The sequence below is a fragment of the Gekko japonicus genome, unplaced genomic scaffold, assembly GCF_001447785.1.
Source record: "Gekko japonicus isolate JY-2015 unplaced genomic scaffold, Gekko_japonicus_V1.1 scaffold594, whole genome shotgun sequence".
NCBI lineage: Eukaryota > Metazoa > Chordata > Lepidosauria > Squamata > Gekkonidae > Gekko > Gekko japonicus.
In genome coordinates this window covers 813992-841377 of record NW_015160852.1, presented here as the reverse complement: position 1 = coordinate 841377, position 27386 = coordinate 813992, and positions in this window count along the sequence as shown.

The window sequence follows — 27386 nt, the reverse complement described above, 5'->3', positions numbered from 1 at the left end:
CACATTCAAATACCTCAGGGCAACACCATACTGACTGCAAAGTCACCCCTGAATGGCCATAAAACAGCCATAAATCTAGAAGGTACAATAAAATCCAATGATCTAATAAAGCAAAAGCAGGGTGGAAGCTACAATAAAATCCGATGCGCAAAGGAAGTGAAAGCAGCATGCAATGCAGAGGGGAATTTCTGTTCCAACGTGGGTTTTGTAAAACAACGGAGGGAAAAGCCAAGGCAGAATCAGCCTTAGTCTCTGCCCTACCCTACTGGCTGCAGGAGACCAATCCCAGCCTGTCTGTATCCCATGCCTCATTTGCACTTGAGAAAGGGCCAGGACTCACAGGATCCACAACTTTACAGCTGTGAATGTGTTTAGTCCCGCATTCGGTTTCCAGCAGTGGCTACCTGGATGATTCTGGAGACCAGAGAAAGGTCATGCAGGCAACAACCTGATCCTTCTGTCTGCCCCCTGCAGCTGCTGTTTAGTAATACTTTATTGCCTCTGAACAATCTCTAGCTTTATTTGGCATTGGCTAATAGCTACATTTCATGCATTTAATTCCCATATCATCCTTTTCCCTTTCATGATAGTTAGAAAAAACATCCTCAAAAGCCTGGAATGCTTTAGCTCTTATTTGTAAGGCATTATTTTGGTTGCCTTTTTTCTGCACCCTTTCCAGCATTACGGTATCTTTATTGAGATAATGCAACCATGGTATTACAAAAGTAGATGTATCACTTATTTATGTATCATCATGGCAATATCGACCACTCTGTTTTTGTAATAATTTTTCACAAGGAATTTGCAACATTTGCACCATGTTTAGACCATATACATGTCAAGTTAGGGTTTTGTTTTGTTTTGTTGTTGCCCAGACTACTGCAGCACCTTATAGTTACTTTCAAAAACCACATTTGTCGTTTTGTGAACATTTGACCCATTTTGAGATATCCTCTAGGAGCTTTTTACAGTTTGCTTAGCCTTTTAGCATTTGGGGGTCACCCATACATTTAGCTTACTGCTCAGTAGGGTTGCCAAGCCTGCAGGTGGGTCATGGTGTTCTCCTGGCACCATAATGGATCTCTGCAGAGTTTTTTTCAGTAAGCACCTATTTTTCTCATTTATACTGGGTAATCCTTTAAAAGGATAAAAATACGCATACGGACAGGGGCCTGCATATATTCAAGACCACCTCTTCCCATACAAGCCCTGCAGAACATTGAGTTCTGCAAACCAGCATCTCCTGGTAGTCCTTGGCCCCTTGCCTCAACTAGGGCTAGGGTGTTTTTGGCCCTGGCCCCCACCTGGTGGAATGAGCTCCCTTATGAGATCAGGGCCCTGTGGGACCTGCTACAGTTCTGCAAGGCCTGCAAGACAGAGCTCTTCCACCAGGCTTTTAGCTGAGGCAGCAGGCATCCACCTGATATGGACTCCCCCTCCAGTGACCACAGATTCTATATCGCAGATATAATCATCATCTGTTGTGGCATATTGTATACCCAGTATTATATTGCTTACATGTTTTAGTCTTCATTGATTTATATGTGTTTAATTTTTAATTGTAATCTGCACTGTGTGCAGATCGGTTTGTTTGGAACCTGCCTTGAGCGTGCTATGTGGGGAGGGCAGGATATAAATTTAATAAAATAAAATAAATGTATCCAATGAATATTTGAGGGAAGTGATTGTAAATTCCATTTATTTCAATGAGCACATGTTTAGTCAATTAGATATATCAATGTTCATAATCAGTGAGATATCAAAGAGGTTTATAAGTGTTTGACTGTAAAAAGGTAAAGCTAAAGGTTTGCCTTGCTCAAAAGGCAGTCAAATCTGACTCTAGGGGGCAGTGCTCATCTCCGTTTCCAAGTCGAAGAGCCAGCGCTGTCTAAAGACTTCTCTGTGGTCATGTGGCCGGCATGACTAAACACCAAGGCGCACAGAACACTGTTGCCTTCCCACCGGAGCAGTACCTGTTTATCTACTTGCAGTTTCTTGCTTTTGAACTGTTAGGTGGGCAGGAGCTGGGGCCAGAGACGGGAGACAGGGGTCCCGTCACATGGCAATAGGGTCTTGAACTGCCGAACTACAGACCTTCTGGTCTACAGCTCAGCATCTTAACCTCTGAACCACCGCAGCCTATAAAACACCCTTAATATTTATTAAGAAGAAGAAAATATTAAGAAGAAGAAAATAAAACCTGTAGTTCTGGGAAGTGAGTATGTATAAGAAATGTGTAACTATTGGTAGCAGGTAAGTGGCACAAGCAGGGGTCATTTAGTAGAAAAAGAGGTGCAGGAGCTCATTAGCATAACTTATTAGCATAACTTTTTTTGCATGTGTCACACCCCCTGACATCACCGAAAGTGTGTCCAGAAGGCAACACCCACCACTCAGGCTCCACTGGACTGTTTTGGATTGCTAGCTATTGGGGGGGGGGGTAACGTGTAGAACTGTCCTCGCAGAGGAGGGAGAGCTTGTACCTGAATAAAACTTGGTCTTAAAGGTGCCACTGGACTGTTTTGGGCCGGGGGGCCAGGGGGCCTCTGCAACTTACAACTTACCTGGCTGTTTCTTGCTCTGACTGAGGGCTGCTGGGAGCAGGGGGTGGGGCTTGTTGCATGTGCCCACCCCCTGGGCTCTTTACTGCCGGAGCTCCGCTCCTGTGCGCTCCTGCAGGAAATGACCCCTGGGCACAAGTGATATGAAATGAAATGTGATCTCTTTTTTGCCTTGACTCTTTTATTATTGGTTCAAGAACACAGTCATTTCAAAGTATAATTTGAAATTATGAGTCCTGAGAGATTGTGCCTGGCAGTGCCTGGCAACCCTATCTGAGAGTATAAGGGTTTCGGTTGATACAGACCAAGCAACTACCCACGTACTTCCTTCTCTGTGTGTGTGTGTGTGTGTGTGTGTGAGAGAGAGAGAGAGAGAGAGAGAGGTGCCGTGTGTGTGTGTGTGTGTGTGTGTGTGTGTGTGAAGTGCTGTCAAATCACTTCCAATTTATGGCAACCCTGTGAATTAACATTCTCCAAAATGTCCTATCGTTAGCAGCCTTGCTCAGGTCTTCCAAATTGAGGGCCATAGCTTCTCATATTGAGTCAATCCTTCTCTTGTTGGGTCTTCCTCTTTACCTGCTGCCTTCAACATTTCCTAGTATTATCTTTTCTTCTTGTCTTCTCATAATGTGATCAAAGTACAATGGTCTTGGTTTAGCCATTTTGGCTTCAAATAAGAGTTCAGGCTTGGATTGGTCTAGAACCCACTTATTTGTCTTTTTTGGCAGTCGATGGTATCCATAAAACTCTCCTCCAACACCACATTTCAAAGGAATCTATCTTCATGTCAGCTTTCAGCTTTCTTCATTTTCCAACTCACTTCTAGGTCTCCTCATAACATTTCTGGGTAGGGTTGCCATCTCCAGGTTGGAGAATTTCTAGGGGTGTGGAGAGTGGGGTTTGGGAAGGGGAAGGCCTTCAGCAAAGTATAACGTCATAGAGTCCCATCTCTAAAGTTGCCATTTTTTCCAAGGTAACTGAACTCTGTAGTCTGGTGATCAGTTCTCATTCCAGAAGATCTCCAGGCCCCACCTGGAGGTTGGCAACCTTATTTCTGGCCATGGACCTTGATTAAAAGATTATGACCACTATTACTTTGCAAGTCAGTGAAATGCACCTATGAAAGCTATAAAGAATGAGCCCTGACCTTTTACCGCTGGAGCTAGTAGATCTCTTCCTCAGGCTATGACCAACTTACTGCATTTCTCTTTGCTCTATTTTGTACTTCCTCTTTTCTGGGAAGAGTTGCAAAAGTTGCTTAGCTAAAGCAAGAAGGCTGAAGACTATAAAGATGTCTGTTATCATTAATATGAAAATAGCCATGTCTTCTCACATTTTGCCCAACCCTTCCTCATTTCCTTTTTTTTTAAAATGATTTTTTTTCAGGGGTGAGCAGTCACATTCAGAGTGGGATAATACATCATAAATATTAAATCAGATCCTTTAATTAATTAATTGCTTACATTTAAAACATTTCTACTCTGCCTTATTTCCTCAGACTCAAGGCAGTTAACTAAGAAGCAAAAACCACAAGGACCCCAAAACCTCATAAGTGTCCAGTAACAAGTTAAAACCAATCCACTGTTAAAAACATATAATTAAAAACAACACACACACACTAAAAAGTCCACCCACCCAGCTTAAATGCACCAAAATTTGTCGAAACTGTTCACCTTCAACCCTCAAACTATAAACATCATCTTACCAATGTAGCAGCGAAGATACATACACAAAACAACATTCTCCAAAAATTATGTGGTACAACTTAGGGTGCGTCTGCTACAACACCTAGACACTCAGCTTTGGGGTTGCCACAACACTTAGACACTCAGAATATGGTGTTTCAGTGTGACTCAACAACTTCCATGTCCACAAATTTGATGTCTAGCTCAAAGGGGGGCCTTCCCCTTCCCAAACCCCACTCTCCACATTAAACCCACTTCGACCTACCCACATTGTGCCACATCGCTCCCCCGCATCTCCAAAGGCAAGATGCTCATTGTTGTGAAAATAGAATGATCCTTGAAAACAGAGAGTTACCCATTCACAAAGACACGTCTGACATGTGCCTATCCAGACGAAGATCTCGACACCCCGCAATAAGATCTGCACAAATCCTGCAATCACAAAATTTCAATATAGGGAATGAATGGTTGTGAACATGGATGCAATCAGTTCCGCCCAATATCCATAACTTGATAAACACCAACAAGAGGCCCACAGGATTTGACTTGCCATGAAAAGTATGGAAGATGGCTAATGGAATACAAATAGGCATTGGTAGTTGTGCAGACTGCAGACCTGTTGTTTAAATGGATCAAAATACCAGGAGCCAAATGTAATTGTGGTTCAGCCTGCCAAACTATTTTCCGTCTGTAACAGGAATGTGAGTTTTGTGCTTTCCAGGGTGATGTCACAGAGATCCAGGGTGATGTGACAGAGCTCTTTGAACTCTCCCCAGCTGTGATTGAGTGGAGTGCTCCGCCGCTTCCAGGACGCTGGACTAAAAGTTAAACTCAAGAAGTGTCGGCTGGGGGTGCCGTCAGTGGATTTTCTGGGGTTCACGGTGGATGCGGAGGGCCTCCAACCGACCCGAGACAAAGTAAAGGCAATTGTGGAGGCTCCGCCACTGAAGTCCAAATCAGAACTACAGGCATTCTTAGGGATTCTTAATTTCTACCACGCCTTTCTTCCTCACAAGGCGGCGGTAGCAGAACCCCTCCATCGATTGTTAGATAAGCAGGCCCCTTGGGTGTGGGGGGCCCGCCAGGCTGCAGCGTTCTGGAATGTAAAAGAACTGTTGATCTCCAACTCGGTCCTGGCCCACTTCAATGAGGCGCTGCCGGTGGTTTTGGCATGCGATGCCTCACCATACGGCGTCGGGGCAGTGCTGGCGCATCTTCTCCCAAATGGGCGGGAGGTCCCGGTCGCGTATTACTCATGCACTTTATCTGCGGCTGAGCAGAACTACGCCTAGATAGATCGTGAGGGACTAGCAATAGTGGCTGGGGTCAAGAAGTTCCATGACTTTGTCTACGGCCGGCCGTTCACCATTGCCACAGACCACCGCCAGCTCCTTGGCCTTTTTGCGCCCAATCGCAGGACGCCACAAGTCCTCTCCCCACGGGTCTTGCGGTGGTCAATTTTCCTTGCGGGCTACCAGCTACAACACCGCCCGGGGAAAGCTATGGGCCACGCTGATGCCCTTAGCCGACTTCCCCTGCCAGACGTGGTTGAAAATCCAGCCCCTGCGCACCGGGTCCTCCAGCTGGAGGGCCTGCCTGATGCACCATTGCAGGCTGTGGACATTGCCCGCCGCTTGGCCCAGGACCCCGTCATATCCCAGGTGCTGGGCTGGGTGGTGAGGGGGTGGCCTGCGAAGACAGAAGGCCCTGAGTTCACACCATTTACGGCCCGCTGGGAGGAGTTGTCAGCCCACAAAGGCTGCCTGCTGTGGGGAGACAGGGTCGTGGTCCCCGGCGCCCTCCGACAAAAGCCGCCTGACGGAGGGTGACTGGGAATTTCGCATTGCCCGTTTCCTCTTAGCACAACAAATGACGCCAGACCTAGTAAGCGGTCGCTGCCCAGCGGAACTCCTAATGGGTCAGAAGCCAACAACCCTGCTGGACCGCCTACACCCCGATCGGGCTCCGGAGCCACAGAACTCCTCAGAGCAGCAGGAAGTGCCTCGCGGGTTCTTTTCAGAGGACCCTGTATTTGCCAGAAACTTCGGTAGAGGCCCCGAATGGATCGCTGGCCGCATCATTCATCCCACAGGCACCATCATGCACGACATGTCAACAGAATGTGGGCAGGTCCTGCGGAGGCACATTGACCAACTCCGTCGGCGCATGCTACCAGAACACCCGAACATGGAGGGGCCTGAACAAGGGGCAGACCCATAGGTGAGCCCGCCAGATGCCCCCGTGCAGGACCTCCCCACTGAAGAGCGGCTGAACTTTGCTACCGTCCCCCCAGCGGCTGCCGAGGAGGCCCCGACAACCGATGCTTCGGAACCAGAGGGGCCTGCACCACCCGCACACCCCAGCACAGGGGACGGGGCCCCAGAGGGCCCAGTACCGCCCCCCCGAAGAACGGCGGTCCCTGTCGTACTTAAAGGACTATGTGACCTAGGGTGGGTCCAAACTATGGGGGGAGGGATGTTGTGTCCGCTGACCGCCACCAGGGGCCAGTGAACACCCAAGAGCTTGACTCTGGAAGAACAATGGGGACTAGGCTCCTGGTCTCTCCACTGGGGAACCAATGGGACCGTGGCGGGAGATTTAAACCCACCAACGGGACCTAGGGGTGTGTCCCCAGGTGTGTATATAGTTGGCCAGCCAGCCATTAGTTTTTGTCTTTGTTGTGTACCAGTAAACCATGCTGATCACAACATCAGTCTCAGTGGTTTCTTCCTGCGTTTAACCCACTACACTTCACCACTTCAACCCGACTGCTGTAACACTTCCCTTTAAACTTTAAAGGAACACTTTCCTTTAAATGTTTACCCCAAAAATGGCCTCCATGAGATCTCAAACTTGTCTAAATGCTAAAACTAGGCACCTATGCGCACACCGCCAACACTTTTTTAAAAATGGCAGTCAAAAAGCGGAAGCCTCGGGCAGCTTTCAAGTGGGGACGGGGTCTAAACCAGAAGTGGCTCGACACCACAGGAGCGATCGCACAGGGGAAAAATGCGGCTGGAACCAGAGAATCAGGAAAACACCACTTGGGGACCTGGTATCAAAATACTCCGGGTTAAAGCAGTTTTAAGCTGGAAAGCGACCGCTGGGGACGAGAGGCAGATGTTGACCGTGTGATTGCGCCAATAAAATCTGTTTCTGAGGCGGGCTGAAAGCAGACTAAATGGCCCGTCTGACCGCACCCTATATGTACTTTCAGTAATGAAGTCTGAACCGGAGATAACTGACCAGGGAAGAAATCTGGTCTATAGCTCAATGAAAATATTTACTCAGTTAAGGACAAACTCCGTGTTAGAGATTATTAGGAGAGGGACTGAAAGTTAAACAGCCAGCATTGTACTATGGTACATCTGCATTTGGAATGTTGTGTAGTTCTGATTGCTCCATACATGTGCAGAAAAAGGCAACTAATATGATTGAGAGGTTGGACAAGAAAAAGTCTGGAGCTTTTCAATTTAGGAAAAATGTAACTGGGGAGGATGATGACGTGATTGAGAGTTATAAAACCATGCATGGTCTTGAGAAAGTAGATAAAATACTCTCCAAAAAATATTAGACTTCAGTGCACCAAATGAATTAATTGGCAGTAGATTCAGAACTAAAGAAAGTATTCACACTGATTAATGTGCTGTACATATTGCAGCAAGATTTGGCTAATATAGCTTTAAAATAATGAGACAAATTCAAATTCATGGAAGATGTTAGCCCAGCTGGCTGAACAGTACTTCTGGTTTTAGAAGCAAAATACTTCTGGATACCAGTAAGAAAGAGGGGGAGGCTTTGGCCTCGGTACCCCTGACTTCCTGTGGGCCTTCCAGGGCATCTGGTAAGCTGCTGTAGAAACAGGGCTGGGTGGACCAGTGGTCTAATGCAGCAGAGCCCTGAGTTCACTCTAATGTGGACATTTCACAGTTATGTTTTACTTCAGTGACTTGACCATAAGGTGTCACCAGTGATTCAGGTTTGAGAAATAAATTCTGATACTTTCCTAAAAGAAAGAATCCTCAATTATTGTTTAGTGGGATACATTTCTGAATGAATGTTCTTTAGATTGTTGTGTATGCAGCAGGGAAGACTTTTCAGGATTTGTCCCTTACTATTGTCTGTCCATATTAGCAAAATTTAACTGTATTCAGATGGCAAATTTAACTGCAGCTGGAAGGCACATGAACCTAGCTTGTTGGCAGAGTAGAGGTGCACATGCCTTGCTCTTCCCACTACCGTTCCCTTCTCACATAAATGCAGTAACAGAATCTCTGTTAGGAACTAATTGTGGCTGTCTGTGACATATAAATGCAAGTGCTCAGATCTACTGGAGTTAGTCCACCCGCCCCCCAACCACGAATCCAGCCCCCAATTAATCTAAATTTAGAATCATGAAGAACACTATGTGGAATGAAGTCGGGTTCACCCATGTACAAAAATGTGTATTTGTAAAGGGAATTATTTTCTTCACTGTGTGCCACATTAGGAGGAAGAGGAGAGGTTTAAAGCATATGTGGCAACCAGCCGAGTTCACACATATTAACATTAAATTGGCTGTCTCAACTCAGCCTAATGTTTCAGTTCTATGAGCACGTGCATGGGGCAAATCCCAGTCAACACAGTTGCTTCTGAGTAAAATATGGATAAGCTTCTGTTTTTAGTACCAATCCATACCATTTGATTTTCATCTCACTATTCATGTTCCAGACAACTGGGGGGGGTTTTTCTGGGAAGTTTCCCATCTTAGAATTTGTCAGAGCTTGGTAGTGGTTGCTCTGTTACGTTATTTAGAAAATGCACAATGGATTTGTAAGCAATTTGTAATTCAAATTAGGAATTAATAGGATAAGGAAATCAATTCAAACATGCCATGTAGCAATGAAAAATATGACGATGACGGCAAAAGGTTGAAAACAGTATCTTACAACAGGCCGCAGTTCTGCAGACTCAACTAGGTTACAAACTTTGTTTGCTAATGAGAAGGGTACTCATCTGAGGCTCACTCTTACTCTTTCCTTTTGATCTTTTTTGCTGCCTGTGTTGAGCTAATAAAAGGTCTCAGAGAAACAGAAGAATTCTAAAGCAATTAAGCTTTACAAAATATGAATGTCTGTTTTGATTTATAGCAGGGTATGGTTAGTTTCAGAAACTATGTAATTAATATCTATACTTTGAAAAGTACTTAAAATATTAAGGGTGTTATCTGACTGCAAAAGTACCGCTCTGATTGCTAAGGAGAACCAGTTTGGTGTAGTGGTTAAGTGCGTGGACTCTAATCTAGGGGAACCGGGTTTGATTCTCCACTCTTCCACTTGCAACTGCTGGATGACCTTGGGCAAACTATAGTTCTGACAAGAGCTGACCTTGAAAGGGCAGTAATTGAAAGAGCTCTCTCAGCCCCACCTACATCTGTTGTGGGGAGGGGAAGGGAAAGGAGATTGTAAGCCACTATGAGACTCCTTTGGGTAGTGAATGGCAGGGTATAAATCCAATTTCTTCTCTTCTTCTCTTCTACCCATGACATGTGCATGCTGGTGCTCAGAGGAATGAAAATTTGTTCACACCCTACAAACCTTAATTACTCTAGGATTCAACTGTGGTTTTGTGGAGGAGTAAGCAAACTCTGGTTCATCCTGGAACCTGCATGCATATGTCCCAGGGAATCGGAGTTTGTTCCAGTCTAGGAATGTGGAGTTATAAATGCAAGAAAGGCAAAAGGAGAAAGGAGGAACAATATGTGGGCATAGGGGTACAAGAAGCAAGCCATATTTGTGCTCATTTGGTGCACTCAGGCTTAGCAGCTCAGTTACATCTCGGCACAACATCCAAGTCAGTTTGCAGGCAAATGCAAAGTCTGTGCAGTTTGTAAAACCAACATACAGTTTGTGGATAGGATTGCCAGCTCTGGGTTGGGAAATACCTGGAGATTTTGGGGGTGGAGGTCAGGATTTGGGGAGGGACCTCAGCAGGGTTCAATGCCGTAGAGTCCACCCTCCAAAGCAGATTTTTCTCTCTCTAGGAGAACTGATTTATGTAAGCTGGAGACCAGTTGTAATTCTGGGAATTCTCCAGCCACCACCTGGAGACTGGTAACCCATGGATGATCATTCAATTTTAGTTCCTCTTTTCTTAACTTTTCCTGCAAACATATGGATGCTATCCTAGCATGCATTGCAATACCAGCAGAAAGGCCATTTGCTATTTCATCAAGTTGTTTCTTCACCTGTGTGTATATTCCCATATTGTTGTTGAGAGGGTAAAATGGAAGGCAGATCAATGTATGCCATTCTGAGCTCCTTGGCTAAAGGTGGGATAAAGGGGCTAAATAAATAGCATTATGAAATGCTGAATATACTCTTGAAAAGGAACTTCTCTGCAATTTCTGGGCAAGAAAGGAGAAGAATATAAACTGTTGGCATTTGCAGATGACCTAGTGTTTATATTGGAGAACCCACTGGAATCAATTCTTACTTTGAAACAAGAACTTGGAGACTATGGACTTGTAGCTGGTTTGAGAATTAATATCAATAAAACTAAGATAATGACCAAAAATATGGAAGAGGAGAGGACAACTCAACTACAAGAAACATCAGGTTTCCAACTACGGAAGAAAATAAAATACCTAGGAATTGTAATGACAAACAAATGCAGCTCATTACAAGAGAATAATTATAAAGAATTGTTGAGGAAAACAAAACAGGATCTAGAGAAATGGAAAGACTTACAGATATCTTTGATGGGCCGCATCGCAACAGTTAAAATGAATATACTTCCAAAATGGCTATTTTTATTCCAAACAATTCCCATTCTTCAAAACCAAAAAATCTTCAAGGAACTGGAGCAAGCATTATCAAAATTTATTTGGCAAGACAAGAGACCCAGAATAAGACTGAAAGCTCTTCAAGATACTAAAGAAAGGGGGGGCTTTGGCCTATCTAATTGGAACCTTTATTATAAAGCAGCTGCATTGACTTGGATTAAAGATTGGGTCACATTGGAAGATAAGAGAACACTGAAATTGGAAGGCCATGACCTTCAATTAGGGTGGCACGCATTCTTATGGTATGGAAAAGCAAGTGTCCATAAATATTTCAAGCAGCACTGGATACGGGCATCTTTAATATAAGCGCTTTTATATAAAAATCTCGAAATTGACTGTTCCACTAGAAGCCATCACACTCCCAAATGCATACCAGGAAGAATTACCAATGGATATATTGAAGAATTACCAATGGATATATTGAACTCCGAAGATCGGTTGAAACCATTAGAAGACCTACCATGGTGGCAAAGAGCACAAATAGAATCCAGATTTACTAAAGAGAAGAGAATCGGATTTTATAAAAATCTTGTAGAGATTGAAAAGATTATGACATCTATGGATCAGAAGCTTTTAGGAAGACTTTATGTGTTGTTACTTGATGATTTAATGGTGGATGAAATAATAAAAGGGAATATGATTCAATGGGATCAGAATATTGGGTGTGCTGTTAATTTAGAGCAGTGGGATCAAATATGGAAGAAAAATATTAGGATTACGAAAGCTTTTCTGTATAAAGAAAACATATATAAAATGTTTTATAGATGGTATGTAAGGTTAGCTAAAATTGACCCGAAATGTTCTAATAAGTGTTGGAAATGTGAAAATAAGGTTGGCTCATTTTACCACATGTGGTGGCATTGTGAAAGATCTAAGAAATATTGGGTGATGGTACATGAAATCTTGCAAAAAGTACTAGGGACGGTAGTACCATTTACACCAGAGACTTTGTTGTTGAATATTCTACCTGATAATTCTAACAAAGATGATCATTACGGCTGCAAGAATTCTCTATGCAAAATATTGGAAATTACCGGAGATACCAACAAAACGAGAACTAGTAAATAAAATCTTGGAGGCTACGGAATTGGATAAATTGACTTTATTGATAAAAGGCGCAACAGATTCGACATTCCAGAATACTTGGTCACAGTTCTATAACTGGTATGATAAATATATGTAGGCAAGCTTGCAAGAGACAGACTAAGAGTTTACTAAATGAAATATATACCTGTTAGGATGATAGAGACAGAAAAGTTGCTTACACAGTTCATGAGAAATTGTTATTAAGGTGGAATAGGCATCAGTATAAATATTGGTAAAATTGAAAATAACCTCCATGTATCTGTTTGTACTGTTAGTATGTATGTATATGTATGATTGTTTGTGTATGTTATGTAGAAAATGTAATAAAACCCTGCCCCTTTGGGGGCAGTTTAAAAAAAAAAGATTTCATGCTGGTAAAACATGCTAGTACAACCAACAAAAAGTAGTTCAGGAACAAAACAAAAAGGTGGGAGTCATTAATATCCAATTTTTCTTCATGCGAGATAAGAAATGCTTGTCTCCCTCTGCTTTCCAGTAGAAGAAAAAAGAAGCACAAAGAAACAAACTGATTTTACCAAAGTCACACAGGAGGAAGTCAGCAACGTTGAAAGTAAGTGAACACCCATCTCTTCAGTTCCAAGAACAGGAACCTGAATGTTGCAAATTAAATACAGAATTTACATATGTTCCTTTCCCTCTCTGCAAACACTTTTATGAAATAATTGCATGTTGGCTTAGTCTGTTCTTTTTCTGTTCTTGCCAAAAGCTTCATGTACAATTAATGAAGAATATATTTGTGATTGTATGAAACAGGCCAGCTTGAATCCAGAAACTAAGATACTGTCAGATCTTCAATTTCCAGGAATTTTGTTTGTGGGGCTTAATGTTTCTATAGAGACAGTCTGTTGTTTCTCAAAAATAGGTCTGAAAACTGTTAACAGCATGTTTCCTTCTCTGTAACAGGTTTCTCTTTCTCTCTTAAAACTACAGATGAACATTGGCTGCTCAAATGCTTCTTCCTAGAATTATACTTTTGCGTACATGGCCTTATTACTGCCCATAGTGGGAAAAACCGTCCATGTTTTGTTATTATATGTGAAACTTGCCCACTCTGATCGCTGTCGCTATAGCACCTCCCAATAACAACCTTCAATGTTGTTTAACTGCAATAGCACCAGTGAAATATTTTGTTTGTATCTATTAGATTTTTTTCCCCTCCAGCTGAAAACCATATCCAGCTATGAGGTCAAATTGTAGGGACATTTGTTCTGAATGTTAAAAGCTGAATGCTGTATACAAATCTTATTTAACCATTAAGGTCAATTTTTGAACTTACAGGCTTCTCAGAATTTATTATTATGTGAAATCAGAGGTTCTGTTCAGATGTCATGTGAAACCATGATTTATTTATACTACCCACAGAACAAAGTTTGAGTCCAGTGCACACTTCTTCAGATACAGTGAAACAGAATTTTATCTGAGGAAGTGTGTGTGCACACGAAAGCTTATACCTTGAATGAAACTTTCTTGGTCTTAAAGGTGGTACTGGACTCAAACTTTGTTCTGCTGCTTCAGGTGAACACAGCTACCCACCTGAATCCATAGTTAGCTGATTTTCTGAATTTAGTCCTTCCATCTAACTACAGTTAATTTGTCTCCCTTAAAACTGAATCTGAAGTCAGTGTTTGAATTTGTTTTATTAACCACAGTGGTTCCCATGATGTAAAAAGGGGATCCTGTTTTAACCCTGGCTTGCCACTTCTTACATCTTCCAGAATACAGAGATGCTTGGCAAGAGTGGGTCCAGATCATAGAATCATAGAATGTTAGAGTTGGAAGGGACCTTGCAGGTCATCTAGTCCAACCCCCTGCACTCTGCAGGAGCATAGCCGAAAGATAGCCCTACATACCTACAACATACCCGAAAGATGGTCGTCCAGCCTCCGCTTGAAAATGTCCAGTGAAGGAGTATCCACCATCTCTCGAGGCAGACTGTTCCACTGCTCAACCACTCTTACAGTTAGGAAGTTTCTCCTGATATTTAGCTGGTAATAACTCCCTTGTAATTTCCACCCATTAGATCTAGTCTTGCAATCCAGAGCAAGAGAGAATAGATCCGCTCCATCTTCTACATGACAGCCCTTCAAATACTTGAAGACTGCAATCATGTCCCCTCTAAACCTTCTCTTGCCCAGGCTAAACATACCCAATTCTTTCAGCCTTTCCTCATAAGACTTGGATTCCAACCCTCTCACCATCCTGGTTGCCCTCTTCGGGACACGCACGAGCTTGTCAACATCCTTCCTAAAATGTGGTGCCCAAAACTGGACACAGTACTCCAGGTGAGGCCTGACCATAGCAGAATAGAGCAGAACTACCACCTCCCTTGATCTGGACACAATGCTTCTTCTGTTAATGCATCCTAAGATTGCATTAGCTTTCTTCACAGCCACATCGTACTGCAGGCTTGTGATCAACCAGAACAGCTAGATCCCTTTCACATGTGCTGCTGCTGTAAAACCGCTCTGCTTTTACACGTATCTTGCTAGCACATTTCCCTGTCTGTTCTCTTCCCACTCTTAAAGCTGCTCCACCCTTACATGCAGCAAGCAAGGGAAATTTTACTTGTTTGATTTGCCTAAGGTCACAAAAAAAGTTTCATGGCAGAGTTGGTATTTGAACCCAAGTCTTCCAGTCTATCCACTACACCACACTGGCTCTTTTGCACACTGGCACATTGTTTATATAGTTATAAACTTAAGGCAGCTAAACTTAAGCACTGCTAAATCCTATTGATTCCACAGGAGATTTACCATGTCCTTAACTCCACTTAAATCAATGAGAAAACTAATTAATTTTGACTGGATGTCGGAGCATGCACAGTTCGGCTACGGGCCGGGGTTGTGCCAGTGCAAGGACATGCTGGCGATCAAACGCCCGGTTTGTAGCGCGGCTTCCCGTTGAACCACCAAGGTAGGTGGTTTCAACTTGAGGCGGATTTGTGCGGGGAAGGGCCAGTTTGGGGACGGAAGCTCGACGCTTCCCAGATGTTGTGTTGTGATCGCGCCGGTTTGATCCGCCCCCGAACTGTCCCGCTCCCGGCCCAAATCGCCTAGTGTGAACGGGACCTTAAGGAAGGAGAATTCTGGAAACTTCAGGAAGAAGTTCCTTGACCTGGCCTGACTGGATCAGTGAGAGGGGAAAGTGAGAAGATAAATCTCAGGGGAGCAAGAAGGAAAGTCTCTTTGGGTGCTGGGTCTATCAGAGCAGACAGAACTCTTAACTAAAGTCGGGAGGAGTCAACTATTGACCACGTGGTGGCCTAAAGAGCTATACAGAAAGCTTCAGGGTAAAGGTATTCCTGTAGAGATCTGTAACTTCCTAAACTTTAGGACCTTTTCCTATATTTTAACAACTAATAGGGCATGTATACAGAGAGGGACAGAGGATTTGTGTTTTACCCATTTCTTTTTAACCCCTTGCTCAGTCTGGTGCCAAAGTATGCTTGTGAACATTTTCTTTTTAATAAATACTTTATAATTTTTGATGCTGGTAGTGGTTTTCTCTACCTTCGCCGTCTTGGGCACGCTATTTTAAAAGGAGCGCCAGGGGAAGGCCAGCAGTTTGCAAGCAGCTATTCCTCCAGGGGCACACAAGGCAGTAAACTGTCCCTGTGATGACCAGGCGCTCGGCAGCAAGAGACAAGTCCCAGCATCAATAATTAATATATCTATGTTCTCATGGCACCAAAGTGCTGTTAGCAACGCTTATTCAATCATATTTGAAAAGCATCAGCGTGCCAGGTTTTCTAGGGAACAAATGTTCTACTTACACTTGCATACCAAGAGGCATCTCCAAGACTTTGCTGGTATTATGGCTTGAATGCAATTCAAATTGAGCACACATTTAAACTACTAGATGTAATACAGCTGAGAGGAAGCTGAACAGTGAGATTTTTAAAGAAACACTTATTTTGATAGAGAGAATTAGAGCCAGTTCAGTGTTTACTAAGAATAAATTAATGAATGCAAGACATAGTCTGTCCAAATGACTTCCATGTTAAAATCTTATTGTTCATGTAATGCTAACATGTAATTGCCAACATTCCTCTTAGTTTTCTTCCAAACATGGTGGTGGTGGAAAGTGCCGTCAAGTCACTGATGACCTATGGCAACCCTGTAGAGTTTTCAGGGGAAGAGACATTCAGAGTAGGTTTGCCATTGCCTGCCTCTGTGTACCGACCCTGGCATTCCTCGGTAGTCTCCCACCCAACTACCAACCAGGGCCAACCCTGCTTAGCTTCTGAGATCTGATGTGATTGGGCTAGCCTGGGCCATCCAGGTCAGAGCTCTAGAGAGGGTACTCTCAGTTAACTTACTGAGGCAGTAAAGGCCCCTGTCTTACATATCTGAATCAGTTTTTAATATGACCCACAATGAAAAAAGATGATTTGGATGTAAATACTCTGTCTTGGGAGACTGTACTGTAGTAATTCAGCATTATCCACATGCTATTAACATGTTATTAATGTGCAAGTGCAAACTGTTCTTGTACTACCACAACTACAGCACTCACTGAATGAACAGTGGAACTCATTTCTTAAATTAAAGGTAAAGGTTCCCTTGCTCGAAAGCCAGTTGAATCCGACTCTAGGGTTGCGGTGCTCATCTCCGTTTTAAAGCCGAAGAGCCAGCGCTGTCCGAAGACATTTCCGTGGTCATGTGGCCGGCATGACTAAACGCCAAGGCGCACGGAACGCTGTTACCTTCCCACTGAAGTGGTACCTATTTATCTACTTGCAATTTCTTGCTTTCGAACAGCTAGGTTGGCAGGAGCTGGAACTAGAGACGGGAGCTCACTCCGTCATGTGGCAACCCGGGTCTCGAACTGCTGAACTACCGACCTTCCACAGCCTACAGTTCAGCGTCTTAACCACTTGAGCCACCGCAGCTGAACTGGTTAAGACGCTGAACTACAGGCTGTGTAAGATGAGAAGTGCTTGCTTACTCCAGAACCGCTGATTTCGGGAGGGGTGTTGAAAGACCTGAGTCAGATTGAGATGATGAGAGAGAAGGTCCTACGACTGAGAGACAACTTAAAAACTGATAAATCACCAGGCACAGATGGCATACATCCGAGAGTTCTGAAAGAATTTGTGGATCTCCTGACATATGTAATCTTCCATTAAAATCTGCCTCCATTCCTGAGGACTGGAAGGTAGCTAATGTCACTCCAATCTTTAAAACGGTTCCAGAGGAGATCCACGAAATCTTCCAGAGGAGATCCGGGAAATTACAGGCCAGTCAGTCTGACACTGATACCAGGCAAGTTGGTGGGAACTGTTATTAAGGAAAGAATTAGTAGGCACATTGATGAACAAAAACTATTGAGGCATACTCAGCATGGGTTCTGTAAGGGAAGATCTTGTCTCACTAACCTGTTAGTGTTCTTTGAGGGAGTGAACAAACATGTGGACAAGGGGGACCCAATAGATGTTGTTTACCTTGACTTCCAGAAAGCTTTTGATAAAGTTCCTCATCAAAGGCTCCTAAGTAAGCTCAGTAGTCACGGGATAAAAGGACAAGTCCTCTTGTGGATCAAAAACTGGCTAATTATTAGGAAACAGAGACTGAGTATAAATGGGCAATTTTCTCAGTGGAGGGTGGTAAGCAGTGGGGTACCACAGGAATCAGTACTCGGTCCAATGCTTTTTAACTTGTTTATTAATGATTTGGAGTTGGGAGTAAGCAGTGAAGTGGCTAAATTTGCAGAAGTTGTTCAGGGTGGTGAGAACCAGGGAGGATTGTGAGGCACTCCAAAGGGATCTGTCGAGGATGGGAGAGTGGGCATCAACATGGCAAATGGGGTTCAATGTGGCCAAGTGCAAAGTGATGCACATTGGAGCCAAAAATCCTAACCATAAGTACATGTTGATGGGGTCCGAACTGGCAGAGCCTGACCAAGAGAGAGATCTTGGAGTCGTAGTAGATAACTCACTGAAAATGTTGAGACAGTGTGTGACTGCAATAAAAAAGGCCAATGCTATGCTGGGGATTATTAGGAAGGGAATTGAAAACAAATCAGCCAGTATCATAATGCCCCTGTATAAATCGATGGTGCAACCTAATTTGGAGTACTGTGTACAGTTCTGGTCACCACACTTCAAAAAGGATATCATAGCATTGGAAAAGTGCAGAAAAGGGCAACTAGAATGATCAAAGGGTTAGAACACTTTTGCTATGAAGAAAGGTGAAAATGCTTAGGGCTCTTTAGCTTGGAGAAACGAGGGCTGAGGGGTGACATCATTGAAGTTTATAAGATTATGTATGGGATAGAGCAGGTAGAGAAAGAAGTACTTTTCTCCCTTTCTCACAATACAAGAATTCATGGGCACTCAATGGAATTGCTGAGCGGTCGGGTTAGAACAGATAAAAGGAAGTACTTCTTCACCCAAAGAGTGATTAACACATGGAATTCACTGCCATAGGAGGTGGCGGCGGCTACAAGCATGGACAGCTTCAAGAGGGAATTAGATAAGCATATGGAGCAGAAGTCTATCAGTGGCTATTAGCCACAAGGTATATATAGGAACTCTCAGGCTGGGGCAAATGATGCTCTGTATTCTTGGTGCTTGGGGGGGGGGGGCAACAGTGGGAGGGCTTCTGGTGTCCTGGCCCCACTGCTGGACCTCCTGATGGCACCTGGCATTTTTGGCCACTGTGTGACAGAGTGTTGGACTAAATGGGCTATTGGCCTGATCCAGCATTGACTTCTCTTATGTTCTTATGTCTCTCTAATCTCAGCCCTCACTTCATAAGCCACAACTCCTGGGTAAACCAGGAAGCAAGCCTAGAGCAGGGGCGCAGAGGGCACCGGGAAGCGATCTCGTCGATAGCTGCAGAGAGTCACCTGTGCCAATCCCCTACAAGCTCATCCAACGAGCTGCCAGGGGGCATGGGATCCCACAGAGCCGTCTGGAGCCATGCAGGGTCCATTTGGCTCCACAGGCGAGCTAAAATATGCTTGCCATCTAAACAGGGTTAGGGGGGAAAACATTCAGATGGGCCCTCAGGGCATGGTGGTCCAACCATGGTACAGCCAAGGCAGTAATCCATTCCACTTTTCCCCCTGCCGTGAAGATCAGACCAAGCATGTGCCCGGCTCAGTTAGTGGGGGTCGTTACATATTGGGAGAGTCCCAGCACCGCCATGGACAACATTAGGTCCGTTGCCCGAGTGGAAGTCACATAATCAGCATGAACATTGAAATCACCCAAGACTATTAGTCTAGGGTGTTCCACTGCCCAGCCTGATACGGCCTCCATCAGGGACGGCAGGCTATTGGCTGGTGCGTTAGGTGGTCGGTACACCAACCAAATCTTCAAACTCTCCCTAGCCTCCCACACTAGGCTAGTGCAGTCAATGCCTGTGATCCTTGGTGGCCGGAGCGCCCGGAAGGAGTAAATCTCCTGAATGGAGCCACTCCTCCTCCCCACCCCCTAGTCCATAATTGGTGAAGGACCGAGAACCCAGGAGGGGCAAGCTGTGAGAGAGCTACAGTCTCCCCATCCCGAACCCATGTCTCAGTCATGCACGCCAGGTCTACATTCTGCTCCAGCAGAAAATCCCGGACCATGGCCGTCTTATTTATAGACCTGGCGTTACACAAGGCCAACATTGGAGGGGGGGTTGTTCATCCTAGCCCCACTAGCCCCAAACAACCTTTGGGATGGGATGCAAGTTGGAAGGGGGCCGAGCTGTTCTGTTTTTCCACTCCCTTCCTTTAACTCCCTGCCTGCCTGATAACTTCATTTATACCCCCATTGGGGCCCCAGAATGGCTTATATCATTCTTCTCTCCTCTGTTTTATCTTCACAATACTCATGTGAGGTGGGTGAGGCTGAAGAAGTAGTAGAAGAGATTGGATTTATACCCCACCCTTCACTCAGAGTCTCAGAGCGGCTTACAAACTCCTTTCCCTTCCCCTCCCCACAACAGAAACCCTGTGAGGTGGGTGGGGCTGAGAGAACTCTTTTGAGAACTGTCCTTGAGAGAACAGCTCTGACAGAGCTATAGCTTGCCCAAGGTCATCCAGCAGCTGCAAGTGGAGGACTGGGGAATCAAATCCAGTTCTCCCAGATTACAATCTGCAACTCCACAACCACAACTCCACACTGGCTTTCTCTCTTTCTGGACGGTTAATGTCATCCAGTCACCCAGTGAATAGGATGATGGCATAATGCTGTATGGCCAACCAGATCTGACTATGTGGTGCCATCACTGAGATGCATGAAAAGAGAGAGAGAAGTAAATTAATAAATTGATATTTTCAGAAGCCACATCGGTGCATATATTGAATGAAAAACATGTTAGTTTGATTCTTGGGAGAAAGCCCTTAAGACACTGCAGAGGAAGAGGGCTTAATTTGAGCACAGGCTCCCCAAGACCGTGCCCTGGAATTAGCTTTTGAAACAAACGTTCCATCCCAGAACAAAAGGACTGAGATATTGTAGCATTTGCTGGGAAATCTCTGCTCATGGAGAATGATTTCCTAATTCATTCCTTAGTCACCACAATTCCTAAAGGTATAATGCAATGCAGAACAAACCTGTCCCTCCCCCCGGAGTTGTAAAATGCTCCTATGAGGCTTATGTGGCAAGTTAATTCTTCTAGCTAGAAAAACATCCGAGTTTAATTTGACAAAGAAATCTTGCCTGCTGAGCAAAGCTCTGGAAGAGACTCCTCTGGATTCTGCTTTACCGCAGAATATTTTTAATATACGCACACATACTGGTGAGAAACAGATGCCCCTTTAAATATGATTTCGGTGACTCACTGCCCCCAGTTCATCCACACCTGAAATTAGAAGATATAGATACAGTAGTGCTGTGTAAATGCATCTCTCCTTAAAATTCTGAATGGCGGGTGGTCTCCAGAGAAGTATGCAGGTGTAGAAGAAAAGACTGGAGATTTCTCACTGAAAACAAAACATCATGCTTGTTTGTAAACAGAGCACTGTGACATGCCAGCGATGTCCCTCCTCTTCAGCTTTCTGGATAAGTACTTTGGTTCCATTATGGCAAGATGACAAATTGAATGCCAAGATTACTGTGGTTGTCAGCCTTAAAGGTCAGGGTTGTTTTGTTCATCAGGTAATTGATTGCACTGGGCTTTCCTGTGTCTACAGTTTCACCATCCGCTGGATCCTTTTCAGGCAGGGCATTGCAAATGTCAGCATCCTTGTAATATTGCAGGGGTGTAGGGATTTGGGCTGGAGACAAACAATAGGTTATTCTGAAGTCTGGAGGTACCATTACAGAATCCTTGTGGGTGCTGTTTCCCCCCCTCTTCCTCTGATCAAACAAGTCTGGCAGGGTACTCTCCTAGCCCCTTCAAGTCCAGAATTACCTTATATGTTATGTATTTACTTTGCTTAGCAAGCAAACAAGCTAATTTCCAATATATACTCTACACTGGCATATTTCTAAGTAATCGAGATAAAAATATCTTCACCTTGGCAACTGAATGTGTTGAGTCATTCAGATCAGGATGTATTATACCTCCTAATTTGATATTTATAGGTCCCGTTCATATGAGGCAGTTTGGGCCGGGAGCGGGCCGGATTGGAAGCGCAGCAAACGGGCGCGATCCCACGCCAACATCTGCCTGGCGTCGCGCTCACGCCTCCAATCCGGCCCTTCCCCCGATGAAGCGCGTCAAAGATGAACCACCTACCTTCGGTGGTTCATCCGGATGGTCTGCTTCATCCTGGCCATGGGATCAGTGGCGTGTCTTGCCGCCATCTCATCCCCGGCCCCTTGCCGTACTGCGCATGTTCGAGCATGCGCAGTACGGCAGCCTCCCCCTCCGACTAGTATCTTCCTCCCCGGCATCTGATCGTGCCGGGGAGCAACGGAGCGCAGCTACTGGGATCCATGGGATCCCGCCACGGCGTTTCTTTTTTGGCACGGCTTTTAAAAGCCGCGCTTTGCCCCGTCTTTTCCCTGCTGTGTGGCAGGGGCCCTACCTTGGTTTCAGTATTGGACATTTTACTGAATAAACCAGGTAACATGAGCCAGAACTTTTAGATCTGGTAAAATGTCTAGCGACCCATTAGAAATTCACCAGGCTCAGCTCTTTAAGTCACCAAACTCTTCCTGCTCATCAGTCAATTCCTGGACCTGGCTCCAGCTACTAACCAGAAAACCCACCTATCAAAAACTCTATCCCTGGCTCCACCCATTACCAGGTATTTTTTTAGAATCAGAATATAGCGAATTAAGTTCTCAACAATGAAGTCTCCAGAAAGTCCATGATACTCTATCAAGCTGTTCTTTCCACATAATTGAGAGTTTGATAATCAGCACTGAGATTATTTTTAAAACTGTGTGTACACCTATCAGATTTGGCTCTTGGGAGCTCTGAATGCAACTAAGGTCTTATACTAAACACAAATCTTTGAGGCTCTGTTCAGTTAAGGATTTTTCAGTTTTTGCATTTAACTGACTGAAAACCAAACACGTTGATCAAATAAACTATATTTTCTTTCCAAAGGTTAGCAGTGGCTATAACTAACTCCAAATAACCTTGGGCAACTTTCCAAAATTCAGAGATTGCCAATTCAGCCAGCAGTAATAATTCCCATTTCTACCTTTATTGCTATCAGTATAGACCCCACCTCAGGGCAAAGAAAGGCAGAACCATGTGGATCTTTGGCATGCCAGCGCAAAAAGAGTCATGCACAAAATAGTGATTGGCTGTTTTGGTGGAGACCATGTGTAGATGTAAGCTTCCCCAGTGTAGCAAATAACAGATCCCTAGAAGCCATTTCAGGCTGGGAAAACAGTATCATAGTTGCAAATCAAATTGGACATGAATGCGTTAATCTAGCAGAAGCAAGGTGGATGCACAAGTATGACCTTTACATGTGTATCTCCTGATCCTAATGTGGGATCCTATGTCCACTATACACAAGCATGTACTTGAGGTGATACTTGTGGGGAAGAACACGCTCATGCTGAAGAGTTTGCTTGCTGTAACCCAAGGAATACAAATAAGGATGATTAAGATTTCAAAATTGTCTAGATACTTCAGTATTCTGCTACATGAGATTAAAAAATAGAACATATCACAGCTTGACAAGTCTACCAAAGAAACCCTTTGATTTCTTCCTTACTAGACTAAGAAACATGCCAAGTAATATCCAGAGTTATTTTTAGATATTTATCCAACCACAGGCTGCGTGAGCAATATATGGAAAGCCAAGTGAAAGATCAGGAATGTAAACGCTGTCTACTTCTGTATATTCAATTATTTTTCCACCATGCTGAAAGACTTTTCAAGTTGGAGCTGTCGGCCATCCAGTAAGCACTGTGGGTCATATTGAGCATCCTTGATGCTCAGTGGTAAGCACACACTGTTTTCGTTTAGTTCTTCCCAGCATGGAGCTTTCCTATTGAAACGGAGAGCTAAAATAATGGAGAAAAACTCACTCCTATTCCTTCCACCTTTCTTTCAAGAAACCCTCCCCTTTTTTTTTGGGACAAGAAAAATATTGAAACAGTTTGACGATGCCAATCATTTCCAGAGGCAAAAAGTGTCTTTTGAAATGAAGCCTCAAGATGATCAAAGTATGTCTATATTGCATTTTTCAGATTAGCCTTGGAATCTCCATTTCAGAGTGATACCAGTCCTACCCACAAACGATGGATGGTAGAGGGTGTGCTGCCCGGTTTGCCACTTGCAGTTTCAGAATATAAGAACAGCCTGGTGCGTCAGACCAATGGTCCACCTAGTCCAGCATACTGTTTTACACAGCAGCCAAGCAATTACCCTGGAGGGCCAAGCAGACAGGGCATAGAGGCCAAGGCCATCTCCTGTTGCAGCCCCCCAGGACTTGTGTTCAGAGGTTTGCTGCCTCTGTAGATGGAGGCTGCCTTCAGTCACCATGGCTGGTAGCCATTGATGGGCCTGTTCTCCATTAATCCTTTTAAAGCTATCTGTGCTTGTGGCCATCGCTACTTCCACTGGCAGTGAATTCCACAGTTTAATTATTCATTGATTAAAGAAGTATTTGCTTTTGTCTGTCCTGAACTTATTTCTCAACAATTTAATTGGGTGCCCCCAATCTCCAGTGGATGCTGTATGTATTGCTGATTGTGGTCAGATTAAAAATAAACAGCTTCTTATCCATGTCCAGATCCTATAGCCAGGGCTATTTTGGGGCAGGAACGGACAGGAATGGAGTTCCGGCTGACTCCAAAGTGGGCCATGCCCACTACAGCCAAAACCTCTGCGTGCGTGGCTACAGAGGGAAGGCCTGGAGAGCGACCCCCCCCCAGTGCCTGGGCATGCCAAAGGTGCCTTCTCTTCCCTTCTGTCAGGGGTGCGGCCTAATATGCTAATGAGTTTCTGCTGTTGGGTGTGGCCTATTATGCTAATGAGTTCCTGCTGGGCTTTTTCTACCCAAAAAAAGCCCTGTCTATAGCTACAAACATATGTTGTTAATCATCGGACCTATAAAAAAACTTCAATAGAAATTAAGATGATAGTACAAAGTTTCTTGTTCTAATGACTCATAGTGTCTGCTGCCTTGGGACTTTGCTATCATTTAGATTCTCAAACTAATTAATTCAGCATATGAAAGCTCAGTATAACAAGCTGTTACAGCTTCTTCACATCAGTGTTAGTGGTCACTGATCATTTCCATCGGACAGCTGTCTGGGTACTCCACAGTCTTAGAAAGAATAGATTTGGTCATTTTTTTAAAAAATGCAAATATATTCAACTGCAGCCCTGATCCATCTGCCAGGATCTGCACAGCATCAGGTCAATTTCACTTGCAATTCCAACATGAAAAAGGACCAGCACCTTGTCAGGGGCCAGGAATGGAAGGCTGAACTCAGCTGATCCTCACTGAGGCTGGGGGTGTCAGAGAGGCACACTCACTGGCTTTTGCTCCTTGCTTCAAGTTTGGTTTCTGTGTCTTTTTGTATTGTTAAAGAGCGGGGTTGGCCCTGGTTAGTATTTGGATAGGAGACCACCAAGGAATACCAGGATTGTTATGCAGAGGCAGGCAATGGCAAGCCACCTCTGAACGTCCTTTGCCTTGAAAACCCTACAGGATTGCCATAAGTCAGCAGCAACTTGATGGCACTTTCTACCGTCAAAGATGAGAACAGACTGCAGTTTCTTCAGCTTCAAAGGGCCAGTACCTCTATTGTGTAGTGGGTTGACCGCGTGGCTAGGCCCACTCAGCTCCCATAACATGCTGCACGCTTGGCTCTTACACAACAAAGAAAAAGACAAACGGCCAGGAGGCCAACTATATACATATCCAGGGGACACCCCTGGATCCCATTGGGAGGTTCGAACTTCCCTCCCCGTTTCTATTGGCTCCCCGTTGGAGAGACCAAGAGACCAGTTCCCATTGTCCACCCAGGGTCAAGCCCTGGGTCGCCGCTGGCCCCTGGTGGTGGCCAGCAGACACAACATCCCTCCCCCCATGGTTCGGGCCCCCCTATGTCACATAGTCCTTTAGGTACGCCGGGGGCCGCCACTCTCTGGTGGACTGGCGGGGGCTCGGAATAGGGACCTCGGGGGGCCCCGTTCCCCATGCTGGGGGGCACCTGTGGTGCCGGCCCCTCTGGTTCCGGAGCACCGGCTGTTGGGGCCTCCTCAGTGGCCTCCGGCGCGTTAGGGGCCCTGTCGGGATGCTCTTCCATGGGCGGATCCTGCACGGGTGCGTCTGGGGGCCCCCACTCTGGGCCAACTCCATGTTCCCGCTCCTCTGCGTCCGTCTATTCTGGCAGCAGGTGCCGACGCAGCTGGTCGATGTGCCGCCGCAGGACTTGTCCATCCTCTGTTGACACCTCGTACATCACGGTGCCTGTGGGGCGGATGATGCGGCCTGCAACCCATTCCGTCCCTCTTCCAAAGTTCCTCGCGAAGACAGGGTCCTCTGGGAAGAAGCCGCAGGGTGCCTTCCTCTGTTCTGGGTCGTTCCGTGGCTCCGGGGCCCTGTCGGGGTGCAGCCGGTCCAGCAGGGTGGTAGGCCTTCGCCCCATGAGAAGTTCTGCTGGGCAGTGGCCACTTACTGGGTTGGGTGTCGTCCGTTGCGCCAGGAGGAAACATGCGATGCGGCGTTCCCAGTCCCCCTCCGTCAGACGGCTCAACGCCTCCTTCGCTGTCCGGACCATTCTTTCCGCCTGCCCGTTCGTTGCGGGGTGGAAAGGCACCGACCTGATGTGTTTGATCAGGTTGCTGCTCAGGAACTGCTGGAACTCCTCTGACGTGAACGCCGTCCCATTGTCTGAGACGATGGTGTCCAGGAGTCCGTGGGTAGCAAAGATCTTCCTGAGGGCCCTTATGGTCGCTTTAGTGGATGTAGTCGAGACGGGGCTTATCTCCAGCCACTTCGAGTAGGAGTCCACTGTTACCAAGAACAACAGTCCCTGGAATGGTCCGGCGAAGTCTATGTGTAGCCGGGACCAAGGGGTTCGTGTGGACTCCCACGACTGGGCTGGCGCCCCCTGGGGGCTGGGTCGTACGGCCTGGCAGGTCTGGCAATGCTTCACCAAAGCCTCAACTTCCCCGTCGATGCCGGGCCACCACACGTAGCTCCTCGCAAGGGCTTTCATCCTGACGATGCCCGGATGCGCTTCATGTAGGGCCTTGAGGACCCTTTGCCGTAGGATGCCGGGGACCACCACTCTGCCACCCCACAGCAAGCAGCCTTTGTGTTCCGACAACTCATCTCTGCGGGTCGTGAATGCCGTGAACTCGGGGCCCTCGGGCTTCCCCAGCCACCCCCTCACCACCCAGCCCAGCACCCTGGATATGATGGGGTCCCGGGCCGAGCGGCGAGCAATGTCTGCAGCCTGTAGGGGTGCCTCAGGCAGACCCTCCATCTGCAGGACGAGGTGCGCTGGGGCTGGGTCCACCACCCCCTCCGGAAGAGGCAGACGACTCAGCGCATTCGCGAGGCCCATTGCTTTCCCGGGGCGGTGCTCTAGCTTGTACTCGTAGGCCGCCAAGAAAATGGACCATCTCAACACCCTGGGGGATATGATCTGGGGCGTCCGACGATCTGGCGCAAACAGTCCAAGTAGAGGTTTGTGGTCTGTGGCGATGGTGAAAGGCCGGCCGTAAACGAAGTCGTGGAACTTCTTGACCCCCGCAACAATGGCCAGATCTTCCCTATCAATCTGTGCGTAGTTCCGCTCAGCCGCCGATAGGGTGCGTGAGTAGTACGCCACCGGGACTTCCCGGC